Source organism: Bombina bombina, chromosome 3 (assembly GCF_027579735.1).
Source record: "Bombina bombina isolate aBomBom1 chromosome 3, aBomBom1.pri, whole genome shotgun sequence".
Classification (NCBI taxonomy): Eukaryota; Metazoa; Chordata; class Amphibia; order Anura; family Bombinatoridae; genus Bombina; species Bombina bombina.
In genome coordinates this window covers 467,031,976-467,059,861 of record NC_069501.1, presented here as the reverse complement: position 1 = coordinate 467,059,861, position 27,886 = coordinate 467,031,976, and the positions used below count along the sequence as shown (strand labels likewise).

Genomic DNA, 27,886 nt, shown 5'->3' with positions numbered 1-27,886 from the left:
AGGAAGATCTTGTTCCCACAAAAACTGCTCGATAGCTCATGTCTAGCTAGCTACACCAATTCATTTCAGCCAGCTTGTGTGTAGCTTTGCTGCAACACAAGCGGACAGCTCCATCTACTGGCTATTTTAATCAATGCACTGCTTTCTCAATGCTTTTCAATAGCAGTCATGTGACAAAAAAAAAAAAAAGTTGTTATTCTGAAACACAGCATATTGAACCGGCGTAAACCGAGGGCCACCTGTACACATGCTTAATTACCTAATGAGAACATTGAAACAGATTTTTTCGGCAACAAATTATAGAAGTCCATTTACTTCTCAAATGGTGCTGAGGGCCACATTAAAGAGCTGAATAGTTGGTGAAAGCGGATTAATATCCAAATGATCAGTCCCATGAAAATGATGCAGCATATCTGTAAAAAGTTGACTTGAACTGTTCGGTATGTACTGTAAAACCTTGTTGATCTACATGCTGATTTAGCTATGTCCCCAACTAGAAAGAGGAAATGTTATACTTGAATGGATTTGTACTTAACACATTCACTTTCTATTTGTAATACTTTCATTTGATATGTTATAAAATCCAATAAAATATTACCAGAACAAAAAAGTTGACTTTTCTAACACACAGGTGACTGGAACTAATTGCCAGCGTCGAGACCGCATAGAGAGCCAGAGCACTGTTTGGTCTATTTGGCGCGAGTGCTGATACGGATCGAAAAAAAAGAAAAAAGACAAGGGATTTCCTTCCTCTTTTTCGGTGATCAATCCAGCAGTGATCCAATCCAGGACCGCTATAGAGAGACAGCTGGGACTTCAGAGAGCATTTTCGGTGTAAGTAATAAGTGAACACCTTAAATTTGGCTCTCTTCCTGTCTGTTCATTTGGATCTCAAATCTCGTTACAGCTCCGGTTAAACATCGCTAACTTCCAGCTGACGTGAATCTTCCTTGGTCTCCAATGGGATCTCTGTTCTCTTTCTCAAAATAATCATTTGTGATAGTGATTATTTCATGGTTGTTTTATTTTATTCATTGTTATTTTATGTAATCCTATTTTATTTTATTTTTTGAGGTTTTTAGGGATTTTATTGATACTACATTGTAAAACGCCTGATCAGAGTGTTATTTGATAAAATTTAGTTTAAAAGTAATTTTAAAAGTAATTTTTGTATGATCAAGACTGTAATAAAATTTGTTCATTTTTTACTTGCACTACTCTGATTCATCCTTAAGCGCAGCCCTAAATTTGGGTTCGCTATTTATAATCAATTTCCCCAGTTTTCACTTTCTTTTCTATATATCTTAATAATTTTATATTTGAAAGGAAGTAATTATTACCATCGCATTAAGGTAATTTATTGTACACTTTAGCATTACCAATTTAAGCTACACTAGCGCCAAGGGTTATTATAGTGATATCTCTATCACTATTGCATGATTGTGTTACACAAGAGCGCAAAATTGCATTCTTGTGCAATTCTGAATTCCAGCAGCAGAATTCAGCCCACCAGAGGCGTGCTGCGGCGGGCAGGGGAGCATATGTTATCCCCTGTCTGCCGTAACTTGATAAATCAACCCCTTTGTATAATGGTTTCTCACCAGTAATGTGTAACCAGTAATCAAACCATTTATAGGAGTATTTATTAAGAACAAATTAAAAAAAAAAAAAAAAAAAAAAAAAACACTTTACTCCCCAAGGGAATCATAGATACCCCCACAAAAAAAATTAAGCTGATATTCAGAGTAGGCATAAAAAGTAAAATCGTATGCTGTACAGCCACAGAATACTATGTAAAGTGACTGTAAAGTTTAAATGTTTTACTCTGTATTTAGTTAGAGTGTGCACTTTAAAGTGACATAAAATCCAGATTTTTTTCTGGACTATGTACATATCAACCCAAACAGACTATATTAGTAAACACCTTCTGTTTATCATATTCTGTAGTTGTTCTGGAATTGCTCCTTGAAATTAAGCCCCTTTTCCAAAGCCCTCCATGGGACTCATTATACAGTCCAGTTACACAGGGATACCTAGGTAGAAACAAGGAGAATTTGACTGGGTCCCAGCACTTGCTCACTGTGGTTATAGTTATGTCACAGACTCCTCCAACAACCCCTGCTTTTCGGCAATCCCCCCTCCACTTTGTACAAAGAGGTGTGACCAGCAATGCATTGCTTGCCGTTGCACTTCTGTTAATGATATATATTCCGAACTTCCGATGGGTGCCCGCAAATGCTAATGCATGCCACTAAATGATACAGTGCACATGCGTCTAGGAATATATATATATATATATATATATATATATATATATAAAATTGGTTTGGAGTAATAACTAATGAGAAGGCAAGCATTTATGAAGCGGTTATCATTGGAGCCGATAAATAACATTGACGGATAAAATTACATTGATGGATAAAGATAAATTCAACATAGATTTTTAACTCATAAAGAAAGATCTGTTTTAAATGTAAATAATTCATAATGTTTAAATATAATGCAGGGCACAGTATATAAAAAAATATGTGTTTTTTTAAATAGTAATCCAGCAGCGGATGGTAAAGCCAATGAGAAGCATACTGCCCTCTCTATTCACGTCCTATTGTGTGTGTTCTAATGGGAAGCTGAGAAGAAAGCTAGCACCGGGAACGCACACAATGGTAAGTGAATGGGGCGGACGGTATAATTCTCATAGGCTGTACCACCCACTGCTGAAAATAAATATAAACATCTTTTTTTTTTTTTTTTAAATGCTCAATCTTTGTGGAGGCTGGAAATCCTTCCAGGGTAAATACTTAAAAAAAAAATTAAAAAAAAATATATTTTTAAAAAGGCACCTTTCTTTTTAAACAAACTTGAAATAAAAAGTGTACTTACCAATTAAAGGTCAGTGTCCCAAGATTGACATGGGGGTAAATATGATGCCAATATGAGTTTTTTTTTGTTTAATAGGCTAAACCAGCCTTTTTAAATGTGCTTAAAAAAAAAAGAGGATATAGCCATTTTTTCTATGCTCCATCTAAGATATTAAAAAAATGTATTTTAGTGCTTTTTTTAATGAATGTCCTGCTGAGTGAACCAAATGTTTCAGTGGAAGTTGTCCCTATAAGCAAGTGACACTAGATACCTAAGAGTAAGTTTTAGAAAAACATGAATTTCCTGGCTATTTCACTTTGAATTTAAACTGCTTTTACTGGAAACAAAAATGTAATAAGGTTAACGTATTTAACTGTTGCTCTTTCTTTCATATGCACGACAAAAAAATACTATGGGCCTGATTATCTAAAGGTCTCTGGACTGGTAAGATAATTGAAGAATTCTCACCAGTACGTCTTTTTCCATCGTACAATTATCTAAAGCCACCTTTTACCTTGAAAACAGGGTGTCTCACTAAGGGGCGTATACTGTATTGTTGTATAGGAAGGGGAAGCATACATTACAAAAGACACCATGAAAAACATAATACAAATTATACAAAATAAATAAATTGAGCCATTCACACATATACTCGGGAAAGAATTGTATTTTTAAGGTGCTCCAAAAATAGTAACAAAATGGTTCACCAAAAATTGTAGGTTATCAAAAACGTAAATTTGGTATATAAATTACACAGAAAAAAGGTCATATTAAATATGTAATTTAAGTACGCTGGATGTGCAAACATACATAGAAATTCGTACATAAAACAATCACGCTTTGTATTTGGGCTGAACATGGGCGTATATTTAATTGTCTCTCAAAATCCAAGAGTAATTGTCTAAACATTTCTAACCTACAGATCTCAAAAAAAATTTCCTCACAAACTAAAAGGTGGTAAAGGTTGTCACAAAATATGCAATGTGATTTGTTTTTGGTGCAGGATTTAATTTTTAAAATGCGTCCCCAGCTCACTTCACTCTACCCAGCAAAGTTTCCCTTTCTAGCGAGCTTCAGTACTTCTAGTCGCTCGCAGGAAGTGCCCCTTTTTTTTTTAAGATAATTCAGCCAGGGTAGCCCCTGTGAGGGTCGGTGTGAAAAACCCACGTCTAATACAATGAAGTTTAGATAAATTGGGCCCTATGTCCCATTAAAGGGACCCTAAATGATGGAAAAAAACTTATCTTCAATCGCAAGATTATAAAATTATAATAATCTTTGTAATGTGCATTGCGTTTCATAGTATTACCGTTCTCAATATATCCTTCTTTGAAAGTTTATTGATTTCCAAACCCACCGCTAGGCTATTCTTTTGCATCCTTCAATCATCAAAGATAACCTGGGTTATCAAAATGTCGGACTTCGGCCGTTATGCGCATGAGCGATCTTATGCACACATCATCCAATACGTCACTCAGCCTTAAACCAGCAGACCCTCTGAATTGCAATTAGAGAACTGATGCCAAGAACGGAGCTGTGCGCAGGCGTGAGTAAACGGATCGCAATGCACATGCGCCTGGTCACTTAATGATATGCGTGGAAAACGCAATCGGATTGGCAATTTAGTTTGTTATTAAACGGCCCACAATAGAGGGTTGCCTTTAGTTACGTCATACCTGAAATATAAAATTATACTTTTAATATATTCAGAAAGATCGTTAAGCTGTATAAATAGGTAAGTTATGAGCTATAAACTTTGGTGATACGAAATTGGTGATCTAAATTTGCTTAAAATGTAAAAGTTTTGGAATCCTTTAACAGGCAACGCAAATACAAAAGATTACATTTGTTTCTTTTACTATTGTTGTGTGGACTAGAAACTATTTGTCCCCTGGACTAGTAAGCTACGGAGATACTTTCAGTCTTATAAAAATATAATTTAGCTTCTTTATCTAAATTGCTTCATTTTCTTGGTATCCTTTGTTGAAAAGCATATCTACGTAGGCTCAGGAGCAGTAATGAATTACTGGGAGCTAGTTGCCGATTGGTGGCTGCACAAAAATGCCTCTTCATTGGTTCACCCGATGTCTTCAGATGGTTTACAATAGTGCATATCTGCTCCTTCAAAAAAAAGGATACCAAGAGAATGAAGCAAATTGGATAAAATAAGTAAATTGTAAAGTTGTTTAGAATCACATACTCCATTTGAGACATTAAAAATAAGATAAAGAAAAATGTTGGGTTTCATTTCCTTTTAACACTTTTTGCTTTTGGGTAGAAAAACTGTGCACTAGAGAGGCCAAAAAAAAGGCAAATTCTGTAATCCACATATGAAAAAGGATTGTTAAGCAATTTGTAGCATTTTGAAAACCTAAATTAGACTTTGCTTGTTGGCTGCTGGATAAATACTGAAATAGAAATTCAAAACCAACATAAAAATGAGACTCCCAGCAAATAAGTAAATAGACTACAGTGATGTACAAGAGTCCTCTGCTGGCCCCTAAAGAAGTTTTACGGAAGCTAAAATGACAGTTACTGAAAACTGCAATTTTCTGCATGACATACGCACAAAGCACAGCTCCTGATTCCTCATGCACAACACAGAGAGGATTATCTAGGCCACTTACACAGCCAGCCAGGATGTGCTAACAATATGCTAGGGAAAGATGACCGTTTACAGATAAAGGAGACCCTGTATAGTAACCTTTTTTCCCTCTGGGCTAGTAACTTTTAATACCTTACTAGTAAAGTATGGTGATATATTCCCCCCCCCCTATTTAAAAAATATGAGACATATAGGTCTGATATGCCCCTGCAATTTTCCAAGCCTTAAAGCGAAGGTAAAGTGTCATGCATTATACTTTTCCCCCTGTAAATAATCTAAAAATAAATGGGACTTTAATTCATCAAATTGTTAGAATCGCTATATTTATTTATTATTTACCGTTTCTTTATCCAATTCAGAACACTGCTAAAACAACCCGTTTTTCTCTTTTTCTTTCTAAGCCCGGTCACGTTTTTCTACTAGCCAATTGAAACACTGGCCATTAGGCGGCCGTCATATTACGTCACCGCATTACTGTTCTCTATGCGCATGCGTTGCATTCACTTCCTTTCTTTTATTCTCAACGCTCGTTCCAGTTTAGCGCATGCGAGATAAGGATTCATAAGGCTAAGTAGTCTCTATTTACAATTTTACTGTCACGCAGGCGCAAATGGAATGAACGCGCTTTTGTATTACGTACAGAGCGGGTGGGACCGCTCTGTATGTAATATAGTCAAAAACCAGGAAATCAATGGAGGGAGGAGCGAAGACCGGCCGAGAAAGTAATATAAAGTGTTTAGAATACACTAATATATATATATACAAATATAAAAAAAAAAAAATTAGCGATCATAGTATATAGTAGATCAATAATAGAATACAGGCTCCATAAACTAAAAACTTTACCTTCACTTTAAGTTAAAGGGACAGAAAAGGTCAAAATCTTGCGATATAGGTCACGACAACAGTGATCACTTGACAGACCCATAGGCGTATGGAACATCAGGGGGTGGGGTATGTCCTATGCAGCACCCCATAACAGACAAACTTGATCAATATTTGACCTGTGCATTTGGATTCTTAGGGGCATATTTACACAAGTTATGAAGCAGCGGTCTAAAGATTGCTGCTTTATAACCTGTCTACCTGCTTTGAGGCAGCGGACAGACATCGCAGGAAATCAACCCGATCCAATACGATAGGGTTGATTGCCACCCCCTGCTAGCGACTGATTGGCCGCAAATCTGCAGGGGGCGGCATTGCACCAGCAGTTCACTAGAACTGCTGGTGCAATGATAAATGCAGACAGCGTATGCTGTCAGCATTTATCGATGTGCACCGGACATGATCCACAATATCGGATCATGTCCGCTCGCACTTTCTTAAATAGGCCCCTTAGTAGGGATTGAAATGCAGAAGTAGGCGGCCGCTTGTGCCATTCAACTGTTTTTGGAGCCGGATTCATTCTTGTGAAAGATCACCATACTAAGATCTGTGCAAATCAAGATCTTTCACAAGAATAAATATGACTCTGAAAAGAGCTAAACAGCATGAGCAGCTGTTTACTTCCTCATTCGGATCCTCATGAAAGATCTCATTGCACATATCTACTTAATATTAAAGTGAAGGGAAACTTTGATGAATGAAAGCCCAATTTTTAAAAATACTATTAAAAACAGGGGCACTTTCATTCAAAGTTTAGAAAGCAAAACAAAAAAAAAAAAAAAAAACTTACCTTTGTTTTTTTCACAGCCAGAGCAGCTTCCCTCACCCAGAGATCCTCTCTTCACACGTCATCAATGACCAATCCGGCTTCCTCCAATTACGGCATGGCCTCAGGCAATGACTTCCCTGGGGGGAAAGCCGTGATTGGAGGAAGCCGGATTCTTACATTTTGGCCAGTTGAGAACATATTCTATTTAACTTGCAAAACCTCTAACTTCTCAAAATTCAAATAGATTTATTAAAGGGACCGGAAACCCCCAAAAATTTCCTTCATAATTCAGACAGAACATACAATTTTAAACAACTTTCAAACATGCTTTTTTTATTATCCTTTGCTGAAGTAACAGCACTGCACTACTGACAGCTAGCTGAACACATCTGGTTAGCCAAAAAGCCAATCACAAGAGACACATGTATGTAGCTGTGGAATCTGTTGGCGCTCTACAAATAACCGATAGTTCCCACTAATGTAGGATATGTGCGTATTAAATTTTCAACAATGGATAACAAGAAAACAAAGCACATTTGGAACTAGAAGCGATTTTAAAAAAAAGTGTCTTTAAATTGCATGCCCTGATTCTCGAAAAGTTAATTTTGACTTTCCTATCCCTTTAACCTCTGCTGGGGGAGTTCCTTGTAGGTTTCTTGGTTGTAAACTGCAGGTACAACATTTTGCCTATGGAGCTAACAAAAAAAATATTTGTGATCATACAGTAAAAAGGTACTGACCAAGAGAGGAATTTTTTTTTAATAAAAAAAACAAAAAAAAAAAAAACACACGCCACACAACACAAAACATTCCATATCATGAATACCGTTAACACCACCATTGACAAATGCAGGAAATATGGCACCACCAGAACACATCACATAGTGCCGGTGTTCTAAAAGAAGTTGTCTACCATAGGAATGTTTGTACCACATCACTTCCGGTGACGTGTAATCAGCATGCGCAAGAGGCCCGACCTCCTCCAAACAGCTGTTTAAGACTTATTTGATAACGGGTCACAGAATTCTATGGGCCGTGCCGCGCACGCGGTCCTACTCATCAGACAAGACCCTATTGGTTGTACAGCCACTGACTTCACAGACCAATCAAATAATGCAGTAACGCTTTTTTTTGCTATGTATTATCTGATCGGTCCGTTTGATTTGCCCACGTCCATTCACTAATTTGTTCTATCGCAAGCTGCCGACTTGCCGTGCGCCTGGGGGGGTCGTGTTTATGGAGTTTACAGGGGGTGCTTACGGACCTACATAAGCCCCATCTGCACCCACTGTAACCCCCATAAGCACCCCCTGTGTAACTTACGTAAGCCCCATCAGCATACCCTGTAAACACCATAAGCATGACCCCCCCCCCCCGGGTACGGCAAGTCGGCGGCGTGCGATGGAAAAATTTGGTGAATGTGTGCATGCGCGGCACGGCCCATAGAATCCTGCGACCCGTTGTTATCAAATAAGTCGGCTTAAACAGCTGTTTGTAAGAGGATAGACCTCTTGCGAATGCGCAGTGACCGCCACTGGAAGGATTTCCAGCCTCCACAAAGATTGAGCATTTAAAAAAAAAAAAAAAATGATGTTTATATTTATTTTCAGCAGTGGGTGGTACAGCCTATGAGAATTATACCGTCAGCCCCATTCACTAACCATTGTGTGCGTTCCCGGTGCTAGCTTTCTGCTCAGCTTCCCATTAGAACACACACAATAGGACGTGGTATACACATTCCTACGCGGTAGACAACGTCTTTTAGAACACCCCTACTAACGAGGTAAGAGGACAGGAAGTTCACCAAGAAGACAAACAACAACTTTAAAGGGAGAATTTCTGTCACTAACCAGCTACAAACATTTAACACTTTGAGGTTGGGTGGGAAGATTAAAAGCCATTGGTAAAATTAAAAAGGGACATTAAACACCTCTTAAATTGTGTGTAAAAGTTGTGCTTTGTCCCATGCTCCCCACAAACTTTCAAAACGCTGCAAACTGCCTCAACCAATTTACAAATGTTGCTGTTTGGCATGCATCAATAATAATATTTACACAAAAACAATTGTTTTCTTTGATGATTCAGACAGAGCATGTGATTTTAAACAATTTTCCAATTTACTTCTCTTCTCTAATTTTTGTTTTCTTGGTATCCTTGTTGAAAAGCATACCTAGGTAGAATTAGGAGCTGTTGAATGGTGGTTGCACATGCATGCCTCATATTATTGGCTCATCCAATGTTTTCAGCTAGCTCCAAGTAGTGCATTGCTTCTTATTCTACAAAGGATACCAAGAGAGTAAAGCAAATTAAATAGAAAAGTGTTAACCCCTTTGCTACTAAACTTTCAGAGAAGAACTTGCCCAAAATATCAGAATTTTTAGCATTTTTGCTAGCACTCCATTTAAACAGAAATAGAACCTTGTTTTTTTTTTTTTATTTACCTGTCAAAATAATACATATACATATATATATATATATTTTTAAGTAGACAACCCAAGATATTGATCTAGGCCCATTGTGGTATACTGCACCACCAAATGCAATAAAATAAAAATGAATTGTTAACTTTTTTTTTTTTTTTTTACAAACTTTCGGTTTCTCACTGAAATTATTTACATACCGCTTGTGCAATCATGTCAAAAATTATTGTAAAAGCTCCTCTGGGATGCCCTTTGTTCATAAATAGCAGACAAACATGGCTTTGTCATTGCTTTTTGGTAATTAGAATGTCGCTTATTGAAGCTGCGCACCACACTTCTATTATTCCCGGCAGTGGAGGGGTTAATCAGGTAGCTTTGTAAGGTTAATTTTAGCTTTAGTGTAGAGGTTATCCTCCCACCTGGCACCTCCCGCTCCCTGATCACTACCCCATCCCTCCCGAACAGCTCTCTTCCCTCCCAAACTCATTTTTTATATTTATTTTTTTCTGCAGTGTAGTGATCCTCCTCACCTCCCTGATCCCCCCAAATGGCTATCTAACCCTCCCACTACTTGTGGCCATCTTTAGTACTGGCAGATGTCTGCCAGAACCAATAACATACATTTTTTTGTAGTTTTTTTTATTTTTTTACATTTTCTGTAGTGTAGTGTTCCCCCCCACCCCTCCGCAATCGTTAGTCAGGTTCCCCCCCACATTTTTTTATGTACTGTAGCTCCCAGCCCTCCCTCTCCCTTTCTTTTTTTATTTTGCTGAAGTGTAGGGCCATCCACCTCCCTCCACTGCTGGGCTGCCCACCTGCCTCCTGCCGGTACTAGCAGATGATAGTGTAACCGTCTGTAACAATCTAGCATCTGCCCTCATATGGAACATATTGTGCTCCGGTTCCATATGCAGGCAGATGCCATGAGCTCAGAAACTCCAGCTCAGCAACTGCTGGAGCTTCCTGCAGCTCTGACATATATATACACGTCATGCAATATGATAGGAAAAGTAGTGCATGACGTATATATTACACGTCATATTGAGTTAAGGGGTTAAAATTGAATCCTCCATCTAAATCATGAAGAAAAAAAAAATTATACAAAACATGTTTAATCTCTCTAAACCATGTTGGAAAATCAAGACAAAAAAAAAACTTTGACATTAAATGGCAAAAAAAAAATATGCTTTGTGCCATCATTATCAGCCACAGTACTTACTGTTAATTATGGTGGTCACAGAATCATGCTCCTGACAAGGGCTCTGATCCAGACAGAGTGAAAAAATAAATAAATACCGGACTGTATCAAAATATTTGGATTCAAAATCTGCCATTAAGTTGAAGAATTTAATCTTTTTCAAAGCAAGTGATCTTAGAAATGGAAAATCAACATCCCAGAGTGGCTCAGTCAGATTATGGACTACATTCTGTATTCTCACCTAAAGAGATCCAATGCAATTTAATTAAGCTTGAGCTCTTCAGCAAAAAATGGTCTAAGATGTGCCAAATTGGGGGTAATTGTTCCAATCAAAGCAAAAGGTGCTTCCACAAATTATTAGTAAGTGTGAACACGTATGCAAATAAGGTAGTGATCATACTTTCACTTTAATTTTTATATTGATAGAAATCATTCACTTATTTTCTAACAGATTATTATTATCATCATCATTTTTTTGTATAGCGCCACAAGATTCAGTAGCGCTGGGTACAAAGATAGGGGTATACAATGACAAGGGTTTGTGAAAAAAATACAAAACATAACAACTAAATAATTCTAGTAGAGGAGGAAGAGGGCCCTGCTCCGGAGAGCTTACAGTCTACAGGTTGAGGGTGCAGAGACAAAAGGTTTGGGGCAGCTTGTTACATTTATTGTAGTTGCAACAGTGAGTCATGGAGTTCAATTAGATATTGTTAGGTTTCATTAACTGTGAAAAATGGGTACAAAAGGATGCAACTTGTATGGACTTCTGGTATCTACTATAAATGCTTATTTATTTCAGTGCAGCTATGGATTGTTTGTACACAAAAGCTCCCTAATGCAACCTTTGTGAAAAAGAAAAAACCCAGTAACCTTCACTGTCACACTTGTCAACAGCCAAAAAGCGTGCTTCTAAGATACTATATTAAGAGGTCATCTGGTTTAATAACTTACAGATTTAGAAGTGCAGATTAAAGGGACAGTCTACAATAGAATTGTTATTGTTTTAAAAGATAGATAATCCCTTTATTACCCACTCCCCAGTTTTGCATAACCAACACTGTTATATTAATATACTTTTTACCTCTGTGATTACCTTGTATCTAGGAACCTTCTTCCAGCTCCCTGATCACATTACTGTAACTGTTTATGATCTATTGCCGTGCATTTAGCATTGTGTTGTGCTAAATCTTAAAGTGAATGTAAAGTTTCATCAAGTAGTGCCCGGATTTTAAAAATACTATTAAAAAACAGGGGCACTTTCATTGATGAAACTTTACATTGCACCATATTTGTAGAAATACTTACCTCTTCGTCTTGAAAGCCACTCCAGCCCGTCGCAAACCTCTTCCTACGTCAGCAATGACAATTCCGGCATCCTCCAATCACGCCCCCCCCCCCCCCCCGGGGGAAGCATTGCCTAAAGCAATGCCGTGATTGGAGGAAGGCCGGAATCGTCATTTCTGATGTAGGAAGAGGCTTGCGACGGTCTGGCGAAGCGCTTGAGCGGCTTTCAAGACGAAGAGGTAAGCATTTCTACAAATATGGTGCAATGTAAAGTTTTATCAATTAAAGTGCCCCTGTTTTTAATAGTATTTTTTAAAAACCGGGCACTACTTGATGAAACTTTACATTCACTTTAAATAACCCCCTGTGTCTGAACACATTGTTATCTATATGGCCCATGTGTACTTTCAGTCTCTTTGTGTTGAAAATAAATTTAAAAAAGCATGTGATAAGAGGCAGTCCTCAAGGGTTTAGAAATTAGCATGAGAGTCTACCTAGGTTTAGTTTAAACTAAGAATACCAAGAGAAAAAAGCAAAACTTGATGATAAAAGTAAATTGGAAAGTTGATTAAAATTGCATGTCCTATCTGAATAATGAAAGTGACTAAAATGTCCCTTTAAGAATTTTACATTTACAACATCAGTGGTGATTTACACAATTTACATTCTTTATAAAGAGAGAAAAAAAAAAAAAACACAACTCTAAAAAATAAAATTATACATTTTAACAAAACAAAATCAAAAATAGATAGGGACCTATCAAAAGAAAATACATCAGTAAGTGCTTGAGCAAACGTACATAATCTTGCTGGATCTGTTTATATTGACATTCTAATGCAAAAATAATATGCTCCAATTCATTACAGCATATAATATCTGCATTATTTACTGTAGATAACGGAGTTTAACCTCCGCAAAAGGGTTGAAACACACAGGTGAAATCCTAATCAGAAGTCACAATCACTGAAGTCTTGAGCAGGACACAGCCAGTGACTGTTGTGCCATGCAAAAACACAAATACTTCATCTAACTAGTAAGAGCATGTAATTTTCACTCTAGCGACACTGCAAATCAATGTGCCCTACAAAGGGGTTAAACATATATTTAATGTACTACTATGGAGCCATAGAGAACTGCTGACCACAAGTGGATACGTCCAGTGAGTCAAGCAGCAGAACAACCAAGCTGCATGATTGCCACTGCTGTAGATTGGCTTACTTGCAGTGTCCCCTCTGGACCAGCAATTCTTTGCGGCTCCCGTGCAGGGTTTAAACACGCAGAGCTTCAGGGCTGCCTGCAAGCGCCAAAATAATATGCTCATAAGAATAAAAGCACTTTTTTTCTCACTTGAATGGCCCTTTAAAGCTACAAAACACACATTTAATGCAGCATTATATATATATATATATATATATATATATATATATATATATATATATATATATATATATATATATATATATATATATATATATATACACACACACATACATATACACACATATACATATACACACACATCCCAACAAAGAGGTAGGAAATGTCAAGATGCAAACTCTGTACACACAGATCCCCCCTTAAACTATACACAAGAAAAAAAAAAAAAAAAAAAAAAACCACACACCACTAGCTAAATAGCAGAGAGAAAAGCCACACAGCACATGCAAAGTGTATTTAACACAAAACCTTAGCCAGCAGGGACTCAGAGGGGGGCAAGAGGCTCTCCTGCTGTTTTTGTGTCCATTTGCAGGGGCACAGAAAACTAGAGAAAGATACAGTCATCAATTTACCCACATCTTACCCAATTTTGCAACAAAACCAGATATGGTAAGCTTGCATCCTGCTACTCTAACAAGTAATTAGAGACTGTAATTTACAGTTTATCATCAGCATTCTCAAATCTATCACAATCTGATATATGTTCCTTGCTGGATTCAGTAGATTTACCATTTTTTTTTTCTTACCAGAAGCACCTTGCAGTACTGCAATGCTGACTGTAAAATGATTTGTAAATGAATCAAACAGCTTACAGAGAAACTCTATGTCACCAGATAAATTAGCAGTGTTTATACATATATTCATACACATCTAGAAAATAAATAGAGAGCTTCTGACAATATCTCAGCTTGTATTTTCAAGTGTGTTGCTGATGAAAGGATGCTCTAACAACTAGATCAGACTGAAAAGGCTGTGAGGTTCTATATCAGTAAAAAAGCAAAGATAGAGCAATAGCAACACAGGAAGCTGCTAGTCGGCTGCTCACGGTGGGTCATCTAGACACCCATATGTGGACAGTAACAGGGGGAGGAAATGGAGGAGAGTTGCACTTATATGATCATCATGCACAGACTGGCCAAGCACTGTACCCTTCCCTAGCAACTTGTTAGAGGTTTTTTTTGTGTTGTTTTAACAGCATGTATACCATCTGGGTACTTCCCCTATCCCCGGATCTTAGTTTTATGTCCAAACAACCATTTCTTGTTCCTGGAATCACTGTGTTTTAAAAACGATCAGAGAGACACCAAGAAGAGGTGGCTGACAAGCCTCAGTGACTAGAGGCTGATTGGTGGTATAAATGAGACTGAAGCTGTAGTAAACAGAGGGAAGAAAGCAAAGTTACTGGGGTAATGTTGATCTGACATTTCTAGTGATACTTGCAACTCCTGATTAAAGATAGATGGAAGTCATAGCATTGCATGTGAAAGAAAAATCACTAATGTGCATCCAAGTGTTATCAAGTATATTTGGGTCTACAAATATAGTTCTGTTGTAAGACATAAATGTCAGAAGAGGAATTTGCTCATGTAATATGCAGAGTAAACTATTTCACGTATGACATGTTAAAGTGAGGTCATGGGTGAGGGTGAAGCACAATTCTCTTCACAATCTATGTCATTCAGGCAACCAAAACCCACAAATGCAGCTCAAATTAAATCTAACGTGGCCCTGGTACTTATATCTTAAAAAGGGACAGTAAACACCTTGTAATTACAAGACATTTATCTTGCTACAGAACATCATATCAGCCAAATCTTTTTATATTCTTAAACACCTTAACATCCTATTTACTACAATTATTTTTCAATAGCCAAATTTCACCTACTATTTTACTTATTTGTAGGAGCCAAGCTGGGCTTAAGTCTGCAGATAACAAGGCCAGTCATGGTTATAAAGTCATTATAAAATGCACTGTTTTTGTCAGTTGTTACCTGATAAAGCCAAATAGGGACACACATGTAGCAAGGTTAACTAAAGAAGTCAGCAGGGTTTATTTATGTTCTGAGAATTATAAATGGGGGCAAAATAAACTGCAAAATTGTTTCATTACACATAACTAATCATTTTATATACAAATTGCAAGATATGTACTGCCCCTTTAACAGCAATACTGCTCATGAAGCAGAAGGTATAGAAGAAACTGGAGCACACCTTGTATCTATGTATGTCTGGATCTGTAATAAACGTTACATAAATGTCAATATCTGCCTTGCAAATATATATATATGTCAAAAACTATGGCACAGATGTAGATCAGGGGTCTTCATTTTGAGTACTCAGGACCCACTAAGCAGGGTCATATTTTCATTACTACTTTAAATGTGAGAGCATATTGGTCATTGCGTTTACTGAGCAGCTGATTGTTTCACCTGTGCTCTAATTCATCTATCGGTAAAACCTGGCCTAAAATATAGATAAAAGAAATTAGGAAGGCTTAAACCTTGACTATAGATAAAATTAGATCTAAATGATTTTGGTGTAGATAAAAATATATACATTTTAATTAAAAAAAAAACCCGCTCATTTTTAACAAAATGGTCACCTCTAGATCTACATAATGACAGAATACGTCACCCAATTAATATTGTCACCATGATCCAAGGAAGGGGTTCTTATTAAACGTGCCATAAGCATTTTTTCTGCAATCTTTGCCTTGGAGATTAACTTGGTCACAAATCACACCATCCATTAAGCTGCAGATTTGTCAAAGTGAAATCACATGCTGTGTGAGATCGTTCCTACTGACTTTAATGAAAGTTAAAGCTTGATTTTTGTGGCACAGAATAAACCATATAAATTTCAGGTCTTCAAGTAATATGTCTCACTATCATATTTGTTTTTTAATGCTATAATTAAAATTGGTCAAAATGTGCCAATGTAAAAAAAATAATAATAATAATAAAAATAAAAAAAAATTATAAAGTCTTGTCATCAGAGTACAAAAACTTATTCAAGAATGTATTTGCCCCTCAAAGGTTTTTATGGTCTATTCTATAACATTTTACAATCAAACAGCCTTGTTTCATAAGAGATGAGATGCACTGACAGACCAGTATTTCAAGCAGAATAAAATAAGCCATTCTATTGTAACTTTACTATACTACTGACGAACAGAGCTGTCCAACTGGCAATTCACAGCTGCACGTGGCCTCCAGTATGGTATTTACTGCCCTAAGGTTATATTTCTGTACTTAATTATTCCTCTAAAAACAAAAAAAGCAAAATATAAAACAAAATATAAACAACACAGGGGACAGAGAGAGCAAACCTGACGACTGCTTGAAGTGCTGCATTGTGGTGTGTGTAGGCGGGATGTGCTGTGCTGGCTAATAGAAATGGATAATACAGTGTTTGGGTTTAAAAAAAAAAAAAAAAAAAAAAAATTTAAAAAAGAAGAAGAAGAAGAGGTTAAGTTAATATTAAGCAAATCTTATATACAGGTTATCACAATTGACATATTGTAATCTCTCTGGGAGAAGGGCCCTGTAAGCCTTCTGTCCCTGTCTGCCCTCTGTCTTGTCTTTATTTATTGTACCCCCTGTATAGTACTGCAATATCTGCCGACATATGTCATTAAAAAAAGAAGGCATAAGAATTCTAAATAACAAAAACTCTACTCCATATTAGAAGGAAAAAAAGGTGGGGGGGTGGGGGAAGACAGCAGAAAGCTGTTAACACCCAGAGTGTAACCAAACAAATACAGAAATTTCTTGCAATTATCCAAGATAAACAAGTGACATCTTAGAGGTATCCATGTGAAACAAAACCATACAAGTGCACAATCATAACTTGAGCTAAGGCAAATATACAAAACAGAAATACTGTATACAAATGCAACACACAATGCCTATACAAGGTGATAATAGTAAATTAAAAACCTTTTGCTTTTAGGCCTAATTATTGCCTTCATCTGGTGGAAAAGCAAACCCAAAATTTTCAAAACCAACCTTTAAAGATCAAACAGAGAGAAAGGACTTGGTCTTTAAATAGCAAAAACTACTGTATTAAGAAGCAGTCACCCTCCAGAGAATATTAAATTGGCAAAGGGCAACAGACGATAAAGGATTGGATAGCCATTGATTCTCATATACTTCAAGTCCAAAATATAGGCGCCCTATGCTGGGTGACTAGAGAGAGCAGACCTTCTCATTGCACTTCTACAAATATACACTGGCACCTTTTTTGAAATGTGGGACCCAATAATAAAGTCTGCTAAGGGAATGTTGTTTTAAAGATTACATATGTTCCCAGTGCCACTCAATGCAGAGATGATCGGGGAGGAATGGACAGTGGATCCGAAGGATCTGCGGAAAGGGACTTCACAGTTGGCTAGATTAAGGAGGTGAGCTATTGGAAAGGGACAGGAGGTAGGTTTGCTTCTTGGATTAAGCACGCTCAGTTGAGACACTTTATTAATACTTCTACTTATAGGCATGATCTCCTGATGTACCTTGCTCCTTTTGACACATTATGCCTGAAAGAAGCCTTTAAAAGCTTACTGTCGTTATTAAACAAACTTCTTAAAGTTGATAAGATTCTTCCTACATATACACATATATGACAGGAGGGACTTGGGCTCTCCACTAGATCTAAGTATATGGCACAGGATCTATACAAACACACATAAGTCTTCTGTAGCCCCACAAATTCTGTAATTAAAATATAACCTACTACTTTAATGGTACCTGGCCCAATTATGACTTAGCATAATTTATCCTAGGGCCTTTTGGGGTTATTGGAGGGGTTGCAGGGAGTGCGGTAGATTCATACATATACGGTGGCAATGCAAACTTGTTCAACCGCTTTAGAGGGTTGTCAAATCTCATTTTCAAACCATTTTAATAATAACCTTGTATTAAACCACTCAAAATTACCCTTTTAAAAAATTTACCAAAATTTCCATGTAAACTGATATTACACCTATTACAAATTGGCTTAAATAGTGCTAAATCACTAACCACTTACCATTGGGAAACTTTGTTCATCCCCACTAAACAAACTTGGATTGATAGAACATCAAAGTTGTTATCCCTGGAAGAATTTGGTTGATATGTCATAAAATTAGTTACTCTCTGGACATACAATTCTATTGGGATCAGTTACTACTAACCAACTTAGGAACCTACTGCCATAGACATATTCATTGGTCATATGTTTACATTTATCCGCATTGGTTACGCACACAATTAACTAGAGGCACTTTAGTATGTAGGACCTCTCCTTTCTCCTGCTCTTTCTTTCACTTTTTTCCTTTACTGCTTAACTTCCCTCTAAATCTAATTCTGTGATCCCACATAACCTCTAGATGAAGGGAATAGAATCCAACTGTACATGTTTCGTTCTCTGTCTCATAAACCAGTGTTTTTCAACCAGTGTGCCGTGGCACACTAGTGTGCCGTGAGAGATCCTCAGGTGTGCCACGGCAGACTGACAACAGTGTGACATATTTTTTAAACTTTGCTTGTTTTTTACTCCCAGTGCAGGGGTAGTTTGTAGGAGGCATGGCATAACAGCACAATACATACAGTATGTATGTGTATATATATATATGCTGTATTAGGCTACAATGTGTGATTTTTTTTAAAATTTTGGGATGGTGGTGTGCCACAGAATTTTTTAATGTAAAAAAGTGTGCCACGGCAAAAAAAAAAAAGAGGTTAAAAATCACTGTCATAAACTACAATTGTTGTTGTGAGTGTTGTTAATCATTAATTCCAGGTCAAGTTTTCTGAGAAGCCCTCTAATGACTTGGGTAAACTTTATAGCCACATCATCCCAAAGGACTAGTCAAGCATCTATTACAGATATTGTTTTAGCTCTTTTTACATGCAATAGGGTTGAAATATATATTTTATCTTGTATGGTTATTACCTTGTTACTTTGCATCATTATGTTTTGAAATATTCGTAATTGATTAAAAAATGTTTACTCCCTAAAGAGGCCATAAAGCGCAAATTGGTGAACTTGGTATTTAGCATTTTCAAGTTACAGATTTTGCTTATTGGCCTCTCTAGGGCAAGTGGGACGAAGCACTATTTTTTTGCAAGAGGTATTTAAAGTCCTTTTAAAATAATAATAATAATAATAATAATAATAATAATATTATATATATATATATATATATATATATATATATATATCACACTATGTAATAGTTTCTTGTTTCTCATTTAACACGGGCAGGCAGTTTTTATGGTTTGATAGGGATGGTGTTGTGTTATGGCAACACTTGTACATATGCCTTACTGTGGGCGTATTTGTGATTGTGCGCGAATAACCTGGTGCATAAACATGCTTTGGATACTCCCATTTATTAGTGTGACCCACAACACTATCTGCAATACATAGGAATGTACATTCCAGTATAATTAGATTGCCAAGCATTTTTCTAAATTGAGCTGGCTATCCTACCTTACCGTGTTCCTTTTGGCACTGTGATACGATCGGGTGAGTCACGGAACTTTGTTTATCTGTTGCCGGCGTGTGATGTCGTATTGCGATCTAGGGTAAGTGTTTGCTATATAAGGCGGTAAAGGTATATGGAGATTATTGATTTTAGGTTTACATTGGTGAACTATTTGTTTGACATTTGACAAAGGTGTGAGGAGCACACCGAAACGTTATGTCACTTTTTATCTCTCTCTTTATACTCCAACCATAAAAAAAGGACAGTTGAGTCAAACTAAACTTTCATTATTAAGATAGAGCATGCAATTTTAAACAGCTTTCCAAATGTACTTCTATTATCTTATTTGCCTTGAACCCTTGGTATCCTTTGATGAACGGAATACCTAGGTAGGCTCAAGATCAGCAATGAACTACTGTGAGCTAGCTGCTGATTGGTAGCTGCGCATATATGCCTCGTCATTAGATAAGTTGAACTAGCTCCTAGTAATGTATTGCTGCTCCTTCAACAAAGGTTACCAAGAGAATGAAGCAAATGTTATGATAACAATTTTAAACAGCTTTCCAATTTACTTCTCATAATAAAATGTTGCATTTAATGTGAACAACATACAGGAGAAAAAAAAACAACAACAACAAAAAAACACCCATTAATATATCCCCCCATTCCTGGCTTCATTATAAGGTAGATTTTTTTTACCAGTACCAACATCCTGATTTGTTCAACCTACATGTCAAAAATCAACATAATTAAATAAATGAATAAACTCATAAAATGTCCATAATTGGATGCTGATTAGTACAGTATTTTTTTTTTTGAATATCAAAGATACATACATAAGACATTGTAACTTTTTAGATGAAAAGTGACTAACAATTGGTTGGATTTTTAAATACAGATTTCAGGAATAAAATTATATATATATATATATATATATAAAAAAAAAAAAAAAAAAAAAAAAAAAAGGGATCATTGCATCTCTTCGGTGCTCATCTAAATTCAACATGCGTGGTGTACTATACATCTTACACCATCTAATTAGCTGAAATCCCATGACCAATTCCTCTCAAATAGTCATAAAAAGTGATCTCCCTTGTGTTTAAATTTAAACAGTCTACTTTGCACAAAATGCACAAGAGGAAAATACAGGTAGATAATGGCAAAAATGATTACTAATGAAGGCATGTACAAAAGGTAATGCAAATAGTTCTCTTTCTGTGGCTCAGAGGGAGCCACGTTAAAGAGTTTCAACATCAGACCAAATATTAATTTATTTTTCCCCCCAAAGTCATTCTCTATATTTCTGAGGTGTTGCATTTTAACTCATAATTAAAGGGTTATAATAGAAATATCACATGATCTAATTCATTAAACATGTAATTTTAAGACTATAGAATATTTAAGTACTATGTGTTTAACCCCCTCAAAAGGAGTTAAACACACAGTAGAAGAACAATTATAACCTTGTACACTATATAGTCATAGAAAGTCTCTCTCTCATAATTTTAGCCAATATTAAGCTAAAATTAGCTCATTTTTTAAAATGTTCAACTTTTATTGCACAAGTTATCATTAAATACATATACAATCAATTTGTTGTTTGGATAGCAGAAATTGATATATTATTAGAAAATATTACACCTGGCTACTTCATGCCACCCAGCTGGCATAATGGTTTGTGGAGAATACTATATATCCACTATTAATCTGGGTCTATGGTCTGAAAAATGCCAGCTCTCATCCTGTCTTTTCAGCCGATTTTGGAACCAGCATCTGTGTCCAATACAAAGTCCCTCCTTCTGTGATGTTTGGTAGGTAAGATTCCTTGAAAAAGTTGAACATTTCAGTGAAACGTACGTCGGAGTTTTACCTACCACACATAAACTTTACGTTAGCGTTTATTGTATGCATCTCTGAACAGTAGAGTCTTTAAGTTGCACTTGAAACTTTGAAAACTAGATTATTGTGGAGGGAGGCAGAGAGTTTCATAAAATAGGGGCCAGAGAAGTCCTGTAGACAGGAATGTGAGGACATAAGAGGAGAGCATCTGGAGATGAGGTCTGAGGGGGAGAAGTGTTATTGACAGCCTTAAATGTCAGAATCAGGATTTAGTCTTTAATCATGGAGGCTAAAGAAAGAAAGTGAATGGGATTGGCAGAGATGTGCAGCAGATAAAGATCGACATGTAAGGATGATCAGCCTGGTGATGGGATTTATTATTGATTGTAAAGGAGATAGACAGCAGCTAGGAATACCAGAGAGGAAGGAGTTGCAATAGTCAATGTGGGAAACGATGAGAGAGTGGATTCAAATCTCAGTTGTGTTTAGTGAGAGGAAGAGGTAAATTTTGGAGAAGGGAAAACGGCAAGAATTGGCTAAAGACTGGATGTTAAAGATCTGAGTTAAGTGTGACCCCAAGACATACGGGTTGGGGTAATGATGCTATTACCAAAAGTTATAGAAAGTTGGGGGGGGGGGGGTAGAGATTTTGGAAGAAGGGGGGAAATAAGGAGCTCAGTTTTAGAGAGATTTAGCTTAAGGTAGTGAGTGGACAACCAAGATGAAATATTAGAAAGACAGTGACACAAGTAAGCAAGGAAGAGTATAGGTCTGGTGGCAAGGGGTAGATTTGGGTGTCATCAGCAACCAAATAGTATTAAAACCCAGGGGACTTAATTAAGGAACCCAAGGATGACAGGGTCACCACTAGAAATTTTAGTCCCCTTTTTTTATTTAAATAAAAAACAATTTTTTTATTAAAATACTTTTTTGGGGAGGAATATCTATCTAAAGATAGTTTTCTTTTTAAGATACATTATAATCTAAAGCGTATTCATCCTGAAATAAGGATTATACTTATGTAGCATAGGCTGTATATTCATGACTGTAATGCTAAACTTTTTTTTGTAAATTAAAATCTATTCACAATGTCTTGCTCTCCCAGAGGGTTCTGTAATTTGGGCATTCCCCCCCCCCCCCCATCTAGAAGATATCACATATTCTTGATTTTGTAGTTTCTAGACCTGTGAATTTGTGCCTGCAGAAAGAACATGCCTCTTCTTCACAGCAACGAATGTTATAAAATAAACACACAGTGTAGAGAAAGACCTTAAAGGGACATAAACCTAACATTTTTATTTCATGATTCAGATAGAGCATACCATTTTCAGATTTAATTCTGTTATCAGATTTGCTTCATTCTCTTGGTATCTTTCCTTGAAGGAGAGCATTGCTCTACTAGGAGCTAGCTGAACACATTGGGTAAATCAATGACAAGAGGCATATATATGCAGCCTCCAATCAGCAGCTAGCTCACAGTAGTGCATTGCTCTTCCTGAGTCTACCTATGTATGCTTTTCAACAATAGATTCCAAGAGAACATAAGCAAATTAGATAAGAAGTAAATTATAAAGCTGTTTAAAATTGCTTGCTCTGTTTGAATCATAAAAGTTTAATTTTGACTATACTGTCCCTGTAATGCAATTGCTCCCCTACAAATCTATATACACAGAATCAATCCTTACTAAGTTTCAAGACTCTTAAAGTGAAGGTCAATTTTCATCAATGAGTGCCCGGTTTTTAAAAATACTTTTAAAAACAGGGTCATTTTCATTGATGAAAATTAACATTGCACTGGATTTGAAGAAATACTTACCTTTTACTCCTGCAAAGCCGGATCGACGATCCCCCTCCTTCTTCTTCCTGCTGTAGACCACAGCAATGACGAAACTGGCTTCCTCCAATCACAGCCGGGCATAACGAGCTGGACGCTCTGGGGTGCAAGCCATGATTGGAGGAAGCCGGTTTTGTCATTTCTGACGTCAGTACAGAGGAACTGAGGCTGAGATCGGCGATCCGGTTTTGCAGAAGTAAAAGGTAAGTATTTCTTCAAATCCAATGCAATGTAAATTTTCATCAATGAAAGTGCCCCTGTTTTTAAAAATATTTTTAAAAACCGGGCACTCATTGATGAAAATTGAACTTCACTTTAATTTATATCAGATTGTTTGGAGTGGAATAGATTTTTATTGTTTTAGTTAAATAAAACTATTTCAATTATTATTATGATAATGGTTAAGTTTCTTTAGTTAAATAAAAACTATTTAAATTAAATAAATGAGGTAATCGTTATTTTTCTTCAAATAAAGTACAGCTGAAAAGTTGATCAAATATGAACGTATTAAACTGGAGATAGTTCACTTAATACTTTCATTTATTTCAATGATCTGTGTATTTCTAATGGTATATAACTGGAAAAATAATCTGAAAAGTTATTCTAAAAATGAAACCTTTATGTAGAAAACCATGATTTAAATCAAGTCTACCGTGCTTAGTTTCTTTTGTTGAAAGAGCAGAAATGCACTACCGGTATCTAGCTGAAAACATCAGGAGAGACAATGTAAGAAGCATGTATGTACAGAAAACAATCAGTAGCTAGCTCCTAGTAGTGCATTTGTGCCCCTGAGCCTACATTTAGCCACCAATCAGCAAGCGCAACCCAGGTGCTGAACCAAAAATGGACCCACTCCTAAGCTTTACATTCCTGCCTTTCAAATAAAGATAGCAAGAGATTGAAGAAAAATTAATAGAAGTGAATTAGAAAGTTGCTTAAAACTACATACTCTGATTAATTAAAGAAAAAGAAATAAATCTGGGTTTAGTATCCCTTTAACCAAACGCTGTAATGGCGTTCTATTCCGTCCTAACCACGCAGTGCTTTAGCGCCGTTAGGACAGAAAAAGAACGTCCTAGCCGTTTGGCTGTCCTGAAGCCAATGGCGCTTCCAGGATGTGATCGCGGTCTGGAGGGCGTGCCTAGCATCATAGGGTCACACGCCCCCCCCCCCCGATCCCATCATTGAAATCTCGCGATTGCAGGGTTTTAATTTGTTTACATCAGAACGTTTCAGATTTATTTGTGTTATCTAATTTGCTTCATTCTCTTGGTATCTTTCCTTGAAGGAGAGCAATGCTCTACTGGGAGCTAGCTAAACACATTGGGCGAACCAATGACAAGAGACCTGTACCTCGCCACTAAAGTAACAATATGCTTCAATTGAGGACTCTCAAATCCAGAACTTATACACTAACCAAGAAGTTTTAGGACATCAGGCTAAGCTAAAACTCCCTGCAAAGACCTCCTCCTCCATGTAGAGCTGTGACATGAAGCACACAAAAAAAGGGTAAAAATCCATTTAATAGATGAAGAATACATATTACAATTTTTTCTATTAATAGCAACTGCTTTTTTATTACAACAATGAAACAGACTGTTTAACATCCCTTTAAATGAACATAAAATATGTAAATTTCCCTTAAGAAGTAAATAAATAATATTTTTATGCCTTTTGGGGGGCTTGAACCTTTGAAGTTCAATACAGTAGCAAGGCTTTCTTTTGTTTACACTTTTTGGAAACTTGACAATGTCTTTTGCAGTTTATTTTATGAGAACACCACACAGAAGTAGACTATTGGTTAATCACATACACACAAATTCCAAATGTGTTTAAAAGTTATCTATAAAATAATCTTCTATGCAAAGTATCTTGAAGAAAAATGTTATGTTTAAAAAGGGACAGTAAACTTTTTGTTTCCTAGAATGCTATTAAACCATTGCAGGAATGCATTTCTAAGTGACTTCTTACCTTATGAATCACTTTCTATAGTATAATTTAGCACTCCCTTGGCAACTTCAGCCCCCAATCCAGAGATTATTGTTTTACTATCAAAAGCAATAGGTAGGTGTTGCAGTCAGATGCCATACCTCCTGCGCTGTAGACTGTAATGAGATTTTTGGATGCACAATGCGCATGCTGCTAAAAGAAAAACAATTCCCCACCAAATTTCATTATCTCAAAATGCATTGATCAATTTCTTGTAATTTGCATTATTTAACTTAATAGTCAGCAAAATGAATTCAAGCATATTAGAGTTATAACAGAATTTTGCCTGAAATGCATAGTCAAACTAAAGGGACACTGAACCCAAATTTTATAGCTGAGATGCCTTCTTTTTCAAATAAAGAAAGCTAGAGAACGAAGAAAAATTGATAATAGGAGTAAATTAGAAAGTTGCTTAAAATTGCATGCTCTATCTGAATCACGAAAGAAAAAAATTGGTTTCAGTCTCTCTTAACTATGCTTATACAATATATATATATATATATATATATATATATATATATATACACACACACACACACACACATACATATATATATATATATATATATATATATATATATATATACACACACACACACACACACACACACACACACACATACATATACACACACATGGATAAACTAAATGTAAAAAAAAAATAGTAGGAACTGCACAAAAATCAAATGTGTTTTTTGTTTTTTTTACTATACACATCAAAAAAAGTAAGGTTCAGAGACATGTACATATGTTCAATAACATTTTGAGTCCCTGGCACTATGGGCTCCTATGATTATGGAATAATTAGGGTAGAATCATTTTAATATAAACACAATTGATCACAAATAATAACTGTGATCATTTTCAAACGAACAAGTTTCCAAAAGCAAATAAGGTTTGAAACCACTATCACAGATACATTATTGTCTTGGTAAAGTAGCACTAAAATGATAGTATACAAATAGAGCTCATCAGGAATGCACATCACAGTACAGCCACAATCAGTGAAAATCTGACTCACTCATTTTGTGGCCCATACCCACTCAGTGCCTTGGTGCCCTGCGTTACATACAGTCTGTCTGTGCCTCCCCCGTCCCTCCTCCTCCGGTCTCACACTCTGCTCCTCCCCCCGGTGCCTCCGGTTCCCCCACCCCAGGCTCCGCCCCCTCACCTCCAGTATGTTTTCCCGGGATCCCCGCCCCTCCTCCGCCTCCACGGTGTCTCCACCTCATGTCTTCGCTGCTCCCGCTCTTTATTCCTCCGCCATCAACAGCACGCGCGACCTGTCACCCACCACCACTGTGCGCAGCTCCGCCTACCGGCTATCCAAAGCATTAACTCCATTGGCTATCACCCACCGGCGCCACACCTCTTTAGTTTATTCATTGGTTGGGGCAGCAGCCGAACAAAAAAATCCGCCCACTTCTATTTTCCCCACATACAGCGCACGCAAGCCACTTTGGGGCTATTCTTTCAGTTTTACGTAGATTACGTATTTGAAATACAGGATAATAATGCTCTCTGCGTATATTTCTTAAGAGAATACAGAGGGAAGCAAATAAGTTTGGTTGAGACGCAAAAGGGTAAATAAGGTTGCAGGAGACAAAGGGCTCTTAAAGGAACAGAGCACCAGCATGTTCAACAACATTGGCAGGTTTGGAAATACACATTTCCATCGTAAATGTTTATTGAACCGTTTATTTTTGTTACAGCATCAAAAGTTTAGGCAATACTTCCACATCTAATTGGACACATTAAGAATATTAATGGAACAATGAATGATAGATATATATTTTAACTGTTTTAATAATTATATGTATTTTTAAACTTATTGTGTACAATAGTCTCAAGAAAGTTAGCATATAATAACGCACGGCTATTGTTTCTTATATATTATATAAAGAACAACTTCCTACCTGCTTATATGAAACAGGAAGTTCTTGGTCAGCTGACCTGTACCCCTAGACCACCAGTAGCAGTACTAGCAGAAGCCAATACTATTGTTAGAGATGCTACAATGGGTTTCAATTGTTTTATATTCTTTTTGTATGGGTAAAACATTTTTTATGTTAAAAAAGATCATTTTAAAAAAAGACATATTTTTTATTTACTTTGAGCACCTTCCAAATAAAATAATAATCATTTGCACAGTTTTAGGGGACCCTTTTATTGGGCCATTACATATATAATATACTGTATACCTATATAATAAAATTCAATAGCACCATCCAATTAAAGAAATATACAACATATTGATGACGTTTTTTCAGTTTTGAGGACACTTTATTATTGGTTCATTACATATATAATATATACATAGATATTGAAATTAATTTTTTTTTTTTTAAGAATTACTAATTACTGTGAAAATATGTCACAAATCGTCATAAAGGCTCAAATTCTCTACATTTTAATACTTTCATTCTTGTGAGAAACTTTATTTTAAACTTGAATTGATAGCTCCTCTTCATAATACAACATGATAAAGTCTGATTTCAGTTATAGGAGATGTTGAAT

The 27,886-nt window shown here is 36.4% G+C and overlaps 1 protein-coding gene and 1 pseudogene across 1 annotated transcript in view; one reads left to right on the top strand and one right to left on the bottom strand.

Moving 5' to 3' along the window:
* The window catches only part of LOC128652396 (tigger transposable element-derived protein 1-like), a 44,685-nt pseudogene extending 43,477 nt beyond the window's left edge, over positions 1–1,208 (top strand).
* Positions 1–26,630, bottom strand: part of USP49 (ubiquitin specific peptidase 49) — a 227,162-nt gene extending 200,532 nt beyond the window's left edge. The window contains exon 1 of the mRNA XM_053705336.1: positions 26,541–26,630. The gene's annotated coding sequence lies outside the window, so the exon portion shown is untranslated. The remainder of the gene's footprint in view (positions 1–26,540) is intronic.
* Between the last annotated feature and the right edge of the window lie 1,256 nt (positions 26,631–27,886).